Below are 10,748 nucleotides of genomic sequence, written 5' to 3' on the forward strand. Positions count from 1 at the left end.
GGTTAGAATTACCATGGGAGGATTCAACTAGTATACGTTTTCTGTGCTCTGTGGGATATAATTTTAAAAGCATGATTTTGGAATCAGAAAGGCTTTTATTTATATGTTAATTAGCTAGCTAACTAATCCGAACACATGAATTCAAGATTTGCATTCTGGCTCCAAAACTAGCTATGTGGCCTTGGCAACTTTCTTTCTTTCTTTCTTTCTTTTTTCATTTTTGCCTCTGAGTTTCACTTTCCCTGCTGAGCTGTAGAGGTGTCCTCTTCGTCATTCTGGAGGCTGAGAATGGGCAAGCAGCAGTGGGCCTTGCAGGGCAGCTCCCACTGAGGAGACACGGTGGACCAGGTGGAGGGGGCTGGGGGAGGGCAGCAGGTGATATCAAGATGGAGTTTGAGATGAAAGAAGGATGAGTGGAGCAATCTGAGAAGAGTTCATTGTATAGCTGAGAAGACAAACACATATGTCAAATCCATGCAGTAAGACATGCTCCGAAAGATGAGCCTAAGAAGAGAAACAGCCTGGCGCGGTGGCTGAAGCCTGTAATCCCGGCACTTTGGGAGGCCGAGGCGGGCAGATCACGAGGTCAGGAGTTCAAGACCAGCCTGACCAACATGGTGAAACCCCCTCTCTACTAAAAATACAAAAATTGGCTGGGCGTGGTGGTGTGTGCCTGTAATCCCAGCTACTCAGGAGGCTGAGGCAGGAGAATCGCTTGAACCCAGGAGGCGGAAGTTGCGGTGAGCCAAGATCACACTACTGCACTCAAACCTGGGCAACAAAGCGAGACTCCATCTTCAAAAAAAAAAGGGGGGGGGGAAGAAACAAGGGCAGAACAAGTTTTGCTATTGCTAGGACCAGTGCAGTAGCTTAAGGCGATGTTGGTAGACAAGGCAGACTACAGAATTTGATAACGCAAAGGAATGTAGCCTGGATTTTTATAGTAGACTCTCCCAACTCTTTCTTTCACTTTTTCTTCCTCTTTTTTCCCCTTTCCACTTCCTATAAAATAGGATCAGTTGCTGACACAAGCTGCTAAAACTCCATCTGACCCAACTGCATTGCTTTCAAATGATGAGTCATTAAGTCACTGATATTTCTAGAGGGATGCTCTAAATCCTAATGCTGCCAGATGTCCCTTCCATTCAAAATGACTCGCTGTTCATTTGTGCACATTTTGAATTTTTGAGAGTGGTCTTATCTGTAAAGATTTATTCAAGGATGGAAATCAAAGCTAGGTTAATTTTTGACACAGGAAGCCACCTTTTAAGGAAATGACTGTTTCAATCATTTTAAATCCCTGCCACATTTTCTGAAGCTCAGTTTCTATCATGAAAAAGCAGAATTAAGTGGCATGACTGAAGGTGACCCTGACAGTATTTTTTCTCTGACATGCAATCATTTATATCAATGTCATTGTATGTGCCTTCTGCTGTTAATGCCTCCCCTGCCTCCCTTGATATTATAAATCACCCAAGACCTCAGAGTACTTCCCTTGGAAGCTTGCACCAAGTCTCCTATTACTTTAACCATTAATACATAGTTCCCACTTGGATGAGCCCCTTCCATTGCTCCAAGCTATCTCTGGGACAGTCCTGCTCCACCATTGACTGGGAGGGGGCTCAGGAATGCCTGGACGTGGCCACCACAGACCAAAACTTGGGGTAGGACCAGCTATTTACAGCATAGACTTCGATGCCTTCCAAACCCAAGGTTCGGGTTCCTGCATGCACAGTACTGCGTTGAGAAGATCCAAGGCATTGGAGACGGGACAGATCTGCGCTGACACATACTAGAAACTTACTTCTTAAAGAGTCTTCCCATTTGGGACATGGGGATAATAATGCCAACCATACAGTATTGTGAGAATTCACAAAGACATCACATGAAAGCTCTTGTCACATAATAGCCACCTAATAACTAGTGTGAACAGACACAATAGCTAATATTTATGAAGCACCTAATAAAGTCTGGGCACTGAAGTATGTGTTTTATGGACATTATCTTTTTTGTTCCTCTCAACAACCTGAAAGACGGGTTATCATTACACTCATTTGACCGACCGGGAAAAGAAGCACAGAGAGGTGGCAGGACTTATTCAGAGTCCCATAGATGCTGAGTGGTAGATGAGAATTCAAATCCAACCCAGGTTTGTGTAAGACTCCTATGTTTTAGTTAACTAGATCAGGAATACGCCCACAGGAACCATGAGATTATAAATGACTTAGAGCTTCATCGAGAAAGCTGCCATATGTTTATTATCAATAAAAACAAATATTTTTATCTATAAGTAAAGGGGCATTAACTCGAATTACCAAAGCCACTGGACTTTTTTTTCCAGACTCTATTTTTCTGAACCTCATTAATTCCAATTTTAAATTATTATTATTTTTTGAGACCGAGTCTCGCCCTGTCACCCCGGCTGGCATGCAGTGGTGTGATCTCTGCTCACTGCAAACTCTGCCTCCCAGGTTCAAGTGATTTTTCTGCCTCAGCCTCCTGAGTAGCTGGGATTATGGGCCTGCACTTCCAAGCCCAGCTAATTAATTCCAATTTTAGCAAGCCACATTGAAGTATCAAAATAGCGCCCGGATGAATGTAGCGGAATCAGCCCAGAGGAAGGTGGAGGTGGTTTGGAGACAAGGTACTAATCCATGCAATAAAAGCCAGCACATCGTTTGGGGCTCTTATCTCTGTTCGGATCATGACATAACCATTGCCTGTCATCCAGAACACTATCACTTGCAGGCCACGCCAAGATTCAATCTCCAACTCCACTTTTAATAGCTGTTGTCAGCTTGTGGCTAGAGAAATTATACTTAATTACGTGAGTAATGTGGTGGGTGTTTGTGTGTGCATTTTTTTTAAGGAGAAATGGCTTAAGCAAACTGCATGGGGCCTGGGACGGGTGCAGACTGAGAGGGAGACGTGGTATCGACTAGGAGAGGGAGAACTTCCTGTGAAAAATGGGAAGTTTAATGAGACAAAAATAGAATGAGTGTGATAAAAAGCGGCGCAAGGGAACGGATCAGGGACAGAGCGTCTCCCGTGTCTGTGTGTTTAAGGGTGTTAGGGATTGCCATCAATTGCGATCCTGTAATGCACTGGCTACTTGGACCTAATGTCCACTTTATGCAGTGCTGAGAGCTAGAGCAATTGAAAGATAATAAGAGGAAAATGAGTAATGAATCCGTTTTATTGCATGCTGTAAATGGCCTCCATTGAAACAGTCTGTGTTTAGACTGGTAATAAAAATGAGTGATGAAGGCAGACGTTTAACATGGGAATTGGTTCAAGCAAGAAACATATTTTCTCGTTGTTTTTTTTTAAGCCTCACAAATAATTTGGTTTATGAAGTAACTTCTTGCTTGGAAACTTTATGTAACTACTGCACAGTTTTTATAAGCCTTGGCAAGGGTGTGTGTGTGTGTGTGTGTGTGTGTGTGTGTGTGTGTTTCTCATTTTGTGGCTTGAAACGTTGGCAAGGGCTATCACAGTAGCCAAGGAAGTTTGAATTTTATTTGTTAATTTGTCATATGTGGACCCTTGTCTCTCCACTGGGCAAACACAGGAGCCCCAGGAAGGACCATGTTCACAAAACATGGGGCGCTTCTTAGATATCGAGGATTCTGCCGATGGGGAGATCTATTCATCAAACACTCAAACTAGCCTTGTCTAAGCCCTGGAATTATTAACCCAACAGTGTATCGGCTCCTCTTCCTTTTCTTTATTTTTATTTCTTATTTTGAGACAGGATCTTTCTCTGTCACCTAGGCTGGAGTGTAGTGGTGCAATCTCATCTCACGGCAGCCTCAGCTTCCTGGGCTCAAGTGATTCTCCCTCCTCAGCCCCTCACCAAGCAGCTGGGACTACAGGTGCACGCCACCACACTCGGCTCATCTAAACTTTTTGTAGAACTGTTGCCCAGGTTGGTCTTGAATTCCTGGGCTGAAGTGATCCTCCTGCCTCAGACTCCCAAAGTGTTGGGGTTACAGGTGTGAGCCACCGCACTCAGCCTTGCAGCTTCTCCTCCTCATTTGCCCTCCAACTAAAAGAAAAAATCTGACTGGGCACAGTGCCTCAAGTCTGTCATTCCAGAGCTTTGAGAGGCCAAGGCAGGAGTAGCACACTACTACAGCCATAAGGAAACAAAACAAAATAGCAGTTACCCTCTTCTCTAACCTGGTCAGAAAATGAGACATTCTTAGTAATTACACACGGAGCACATTGATATACTTAGGTGTGGCATTCTGTGGGTTACTAATTTGCAGCAGTTAGAACGTGGAGTCCCTGGGTCAAGTGACACACGGCCACCAGTGTGAGTGCTGGGGAGAGCAGAGGCAGAAGGCAGAATAGACAGCAGGGTGCAAGGCCAGTGGGCAGAGACACGGCTGACCCTGAAGCATCCCATGCCTCAGTTTCCTCCTGCATACAGGAAGGTTAGATAATTGCATAGGAATTTTCAGGTTCTAAAATGCGTGCGGAACCTAAACACAGTAAAATACTGCACAAAGACATTTAAAGACTAGGGAGGGTCGAAGTCAATCTTTCAATCATACATTTCATCAAAAACATTCTTTCAGGCTGGGCACAGTGGCTCACCCCTATAGTCTCAGCACTTTGGGAGGCCGAGGTGGGAGGATAGCTTGAGGCCAGGAGTTCTAGACCAGCCTGAGCAACACAGTGAGACCCCAAATGTACAAGAAATAAAAATAAAACAAATTAAGCCTGGCATGGCAGCACATGCCTGTAGTCCCAGCTACTTGGGAGGCTGAAGTGGGAGGATTGCTTGTGTACGAGGCTGCAATGAGCCATGATCACACCACTGCACTCCATCCAGCCTGGGTGACTCTATCTCTAAAAAAAAAATTGTTTTTAATGAAAAGAAATATGATTTACTATTTTTAACCCATCATAGTTTAAGAGTCTGGACATAGGACTAGCTCATTGTTTGGAAACCTAGTATATGCCTGGCACACTTAACACAACTCTTCCAGCAACCCTGAGAGGTGGGTCCTTTTATCCTCATTTTAAGAATCAGAAATGGAAGACTTAGGGAAGCCTAATGACTTGTCCACTAATAAGTGACAGAACCTGGAACTCAAAGCTGAGTTCAATGGACTCTAGAGGCTCATGTTCTTTCCAGGGCACTGTTGCTCAGAGTGAGGTGTGCTGCCCAAGTCATGGTAATGCCTGGCGGTCGCCACCTGATAGAAGCAACAACAACAATGAACACACCTCTGCCCAGGCAAGGTGGCTCACGCCTGGAATCCCAGCACTTTGGGAGGCTGAGGTGGGTGGATCACCTGAGGTCAGGAGTTCCAGACCAGCCTGGCCAACTTGGTGAAACCCCATCTCTACTAAAAATACAAAAATTAGCCAGGCATGGTGGTCCACACCTGTAATCCCAGCTACTCGGGAGGCTGAGGCAGAAGAATCACTTGAACCCAGGAGGAGGAGGTCGCAGTGAGCAGAGACGGCGCCCCTGCACTCCAGCCTGGGTGACAGAGCTAGAATCTGTCTCAAAAACAGAAAACAAAAAACAAAAAGAAAACAAAAAATCACCTGTGGGTGTAGGAGATGGCGCGGCTGTCTGCAACAGGCTGGGAATAGAGAAGGCTGCACTTCCACACTACCCTGGGATGTTTTCTTGTCTCCATTCCTCAGACCTTGGCTCCAGCCTCTAAAGCAAATTGCCTGGGTTGCTTTTGCAGTGGAAAAGCACCGGCACCCATTCCAGACGAAACTATGATTAGGAAGAAAGGGAAGAGTTTGTAAAATGGGATGAAGATGAAATTGGAACAGAGCCTGGGAAAAGGAGATTATGGGGACCCTCCCTCCAGCCTCCCAGCCCCAGCTGTGCAGTGATCCATCAGGGGCTGACCAGTGCAATTTATGCTTTCAGTTCACAGGAGCATCCAGGGAAAATGGAGGGGGTGGCAGGGAAGAAAAATGACCTTTTTGCTCTTCCCATGTTGCTCCGGCTTTCAGATCGCGCCTGCAATATCCTTGGCTTATTTGTGCCGTGTGGAATTGTTAGCAATCACAAGAGAAGGACAGGATCAGTGGGGGAGATTCCAGCCAAGGTTTGCGTCCGCCCACAACTCAAATTAGTCCTTTTGAAAAATGGGTTCCCATCTGAAAGCAAAAATCAAAACACAAGAAAAAAAATCCTCATTGTTTCAGGTATCTGCAGTCCACTGAGCACTTTAATCTTTTAGAAACCAAAGCTCCATAAGCTGCTGGAACACCTTCTACAGATTAACTGTGGCTTTCCTGTGTGTGTAGAACAGCACTCATTCCAGGATTCCCCATAATGTGTAAAATATTAACGTGATAAACTGGAAATGAAATAACACCACATCTGGGGACCATCGATCATAGCCAAACAGTAGACCTGCAGGGAGACTTCTCGAGGATTGGAGGTGGAGTTTCAGAATCAGCAGCACAAAATCCAAACACTTGGTCTGGCCCCGATGGCCAAGGGAGCATGCAGGACACCTCTTTGTATCTCACTGTATAGTAGGCGTGGTTAGTGCCTCTGGATCCAGGATCTGGGGACCACCCGTCATCTTGGCTTGTTGAATCAACCCCTTGCTTCAAATGCACAGTGACTCGAGTTTGTTACTGTATTCCCCATCTGATTCCCTGCCCCGTCTCCAGGCCCAGGCAGTGACCAGAGCTCCATGTATTCAGATGCTCTAAAGGAAACACATGTTTGAGTTTGCAAGCAGGTGTTTTGCCTCCCTCTCATTGTTCTTCCCATTTAAGCTTTTCTGGAACTGCTCAATGAGCTTGCAGCTTGGGCAGCCCTTGAATTTGAGAGAGGAAGGCGGAGCGGCTATAGGGAGTGGGGAGGATACAGAGGAGCACACCTCATTGAGGGAACCCAGCCTGAGATTCAGACTTGGTAAGTCAGCACAGGAAACAGCAGGCTGGAGAGGAGCTGGGTGCCATGACACACAAAAGGAGGAAATACATGGGGTCCGAGTGCACTCCCACGTAAAGCTTCAATCACGCCGTGTAGACAGCTGACTCTGTGACGAGCCATGAGCCAGCTCATCCACGGGCCGTGTATGTTCCACGGCCACACAATCCATGATTGATTTTCCCTACAGAGTCCGAGGGAGAATTCAGTATAAAAATACCCTGTTCAACAAACAAGTCAAACGACCGGGAAGGGAGATGAACTGGAGGCCGAGGCGCACCCGTTGGGTTAGGCAAGCCATTTGCAAGCTGAACGTGCCGTGCACTCAGCCACTCTGCGGTTCTCTGCGGAGGTAGGAATTGGAATCCAAGATGTGGGGACCTCCCCACCCCATAAAATGGGTCATTTTGAAATCTTGGTCTTAATTTTTAATATGGTAAATGTCAACACACATACAAGAAAAACGCTAGGATTGTCAATAATGTTTTATGAATTTAAAGGTGACACAAACCAAAATGCTTGAAAATCACTGAAAAAGGACTCTTTTTCCTTGAAAAACAAAAGCAATTACAGTTTGTATTTCTCTGTCACTATTATTCCTAGTATAGTTGTAACCACTTATGTTAATCATCACTTTTCATCACAGTAAGTTCTATTTCATAAAGGAAACTGGAAGCAGGGGTGGACTGTTGAGGGATGTCATATACCAGTGTTGTCTACTGGAAAATGGGTAATTTTAAAAAAACATTTTCTGAGTAAATAGTTACATAACCCGAAATGTAAAACTGTTTTAATTCCTATTCTTACTTTATGTGCTTATATTCATAACTTACACCGAATCTTTCTTTTTATTCCCCTTGAGCTCTTATTTTTGTATTTTTCTATCAAAACACACCATAACTTTTGTCTGGATTATCACAGTGCTCCAGTTATCCCAGTATCCAGAGCCTCCTAGCCTCTGAATGCCACTTCTTAAGTAGGAAGGAGCAAGTGGCAGAAGCATGTTTCTGATTCTAAATTCTAAAGTAGTGGTCTCCGAATTTTTTTTTTTTTTTTTTTTTTTTTTTTTTTGGAGACAGGGTCTTTTCCTGTCACCCAAGGCTGAAGTGTGGTGGGATGATCATAACCCACTGCAGCCTTAAACTCCTGGGCTCAAGTGATCCACCTACCTCAGCCTCCCAAGCAGCTGGAACTACACGCACGTATCACCATGCCTGGCTAATGTTTCAATTTTTTTTTTTTTTTTTTGAGACGGAGTTTTGCTCTTGTTGCCCAGGCTGGAGTGCAATGGTGTGATCTTGGCTCACTGCAACCTCTGCCTCCCAGGTTCAAGTGATTCACCTGCCTCAGCCTCCCGAGTAGCTGGGATTACAGGCATGCACCATCACGCCTGGCTAATTCTGTATTTTCAGTAGAGACAGGGTTTCTCCATGTTGGTCAGGGGGTTCACGAACTCCCGACCTTGGGTGATCCACCTGCCTTAGCCTCCCAAAGTGCTGGGATTACAGGCAGGAGCCACCACGCCCGACCTAGTGCTTTAATTTAATTTTTTTTTTTTTTTTTTTTTTGTAAAGACAGGGGTCTTCCTGTGTTGCTCAGATTGATCTCAAACTTCTGGCCTCAAGCAATCCTCCCGCTTTAGCCTTCCAATGTGCTGGGATTACAGGCCTGAGCCACCACACCAAAAATTTTTATTGCCTCATATCTCTACCTGTAAAAAAAAATAAAATAAAAATAATCAAGCCTAAGCTCCCCATTAAATTCATAATTATTTATTTAAGAGAATGACCATGCACTATTGTATGAATATAGTAGATACATTATAAAACATCCAGAAAAATGGGGGGGGGGGGAGGGAATTTTAAAGGAGAGAAAAATAAGCTTAATTGGAAGCTCCCAAGTTTTCCCCACATCATTTAATTGAATCAGAAATCCCATTTTTGAAAACCATTTGATCCAATGAAAAGGAAGGATGACTTAATAAAAGCATCCTTTGTGTTTGACAGGAGAGGCTTTTTCCACTGTATTTCTTGCCAAACACACAAACAAGCCAAGAACACAGAACAGCTCCCCAAGAAGCTAGCTTCCCTATTTCTGTTCTAAGATGTATTTAAACCAGCTTTGCTGCTACCAGTTCACTTTCTGTGGCAGAGAAAGCTGCCAGGGTTTCCTGGCTTTGTCCCTTAGTGGCCTCTCTACCGGGTGGGGCTGGGGACAGACTCAGCAGAGCATTTACTGCGGTGGCTTTGCAGCAGCCGTTTCTAAGGAGATGGTGCCTGAGCCCCACGCAGAACGCCATCCCTTCCTTTCCCCCCGATTTGTTTCTGCCTAATTGAACTCCCGCTGGCTGTGTTCCAGCACAGTTCTGTTTCACCTACTGATAAATGGTCGTTCACTTTCCAGTTTCAGAACTCAGCTAACCCCTGGAATGAACCACGGTTCATCTTCACGGTGTCCTCAGTGCAGAGCGCCGTGCATCAGACGATCGATGCGTATTCGCAGCAAATTGGCCATTCAGCAGTGCCGTGCAGGAACCTAGGAGGCACAGATACGGAACGGCTTTTCTGACAATGTCATGGCCTTCCCCAGACTCACTGGGGAACCTTATTTGAAGTTTTAAGAAAAAGAACTTGGACTTTCTTACAGCTTCTTGCTAAAGTTCAGGAGTTCTAAATGATTACCCCAGTGAACCCATCAGATAACTATGTCTCCAACTAAATGAATAAGATGAAATTTGACACAAAATAAATACAGGCACCTATCTGTCCATGGGTCATGTGGGGAAAACCAGAAACATGTATTTAATGCATGTCTCTGAGCTTATATACCTCCAGTCATCAAAGTAACCAAAGCTTATAGAACCAGCAATTCCACGGATGATCAAAGCCCATCCTGGGCTGGACACCTCTGAGAAAGTGAATTAGCATTAGGATTATTGCAGAGAGATAAGAATCTAAGTAAGTCTAAAATGTGGAACATGCTGCTTATATTTAATTTTGTTTTGTATTTTCCTTTCTTCTCTTCTAATTAGGTGATTTTAGAGGAATAAACACCCTTAGCCGTCAGCCAACATTTTACAAATGAAGGCCAGCAAGGGAAAGGAGCTCATTGAAGGCCCATGCTCATTAATGAGGAAGCAAAAACAACAGCACACAGGCCCTGTTCCCAGGGCCACGCTCCTCGATTTCTAAGCACTGTTCCAGTTCACACAGGACAAGACATCCTTTTTTCTTCTAGAACAACAGCTCAGCCCCACCTGAAAGAAAAAGTTCATTGATACTTTTTCAAAGGCTTCACAACTCAGCTTTTTTTGGAGACTTCAGCAAAATAAGTCATTATCTGGCCAACTTTAAGAATGAGGTTTGCTAAATGTATCAGCATTCTGAGGTTATCAGAAGACTGCACACTTGCATATCTCACAAATACTGTCAATAAATTCATAGTTCCATTTGCTCATTGATTCATACATTGCTTTTCCTATGTGAAATGCTTCATAACAGGCTCAATATGAATATTCAAAAAGAATGTGATGTGGTCTGCCATGAATATAAGTCAGTGAGTAATAAACATTGCTAAATGTCCTATTCCGTAACGTAGTGATAACCTACTCCCTCTATTTAGGAAAATCACATGGTCCTTGACTTCTTTTTGGAGGATAGAGTCTCACTCTCTCATCCAGGCTGGAGTGCAGTGGCACAATCCCAGTTCACTGTAGCCTCAACCTCCTGGGCTCAAGTGATCCTCCCGTCTCAGCCTCTTGAGTAAATGTGACCACACGTACACACCATCACGCCCAGCATTTTTTTTTTTTTTTTGTCTT

This window comes from Gorilla gorilla, chromosome 8, assembly GCF_029281585.2.
Source record: "Gorilla gorilla gorilla isolate KB3781 chromosome 8, NHGRI_mGorGor1-v2.1_pri, whole genome shotgun sequence".
NCBI classification, from domain to species: Eukaryota; Metazoa; Chordata; class Mammalia; order Primates; family Hominidae; genus Gorilla; species Gorilla gorilla.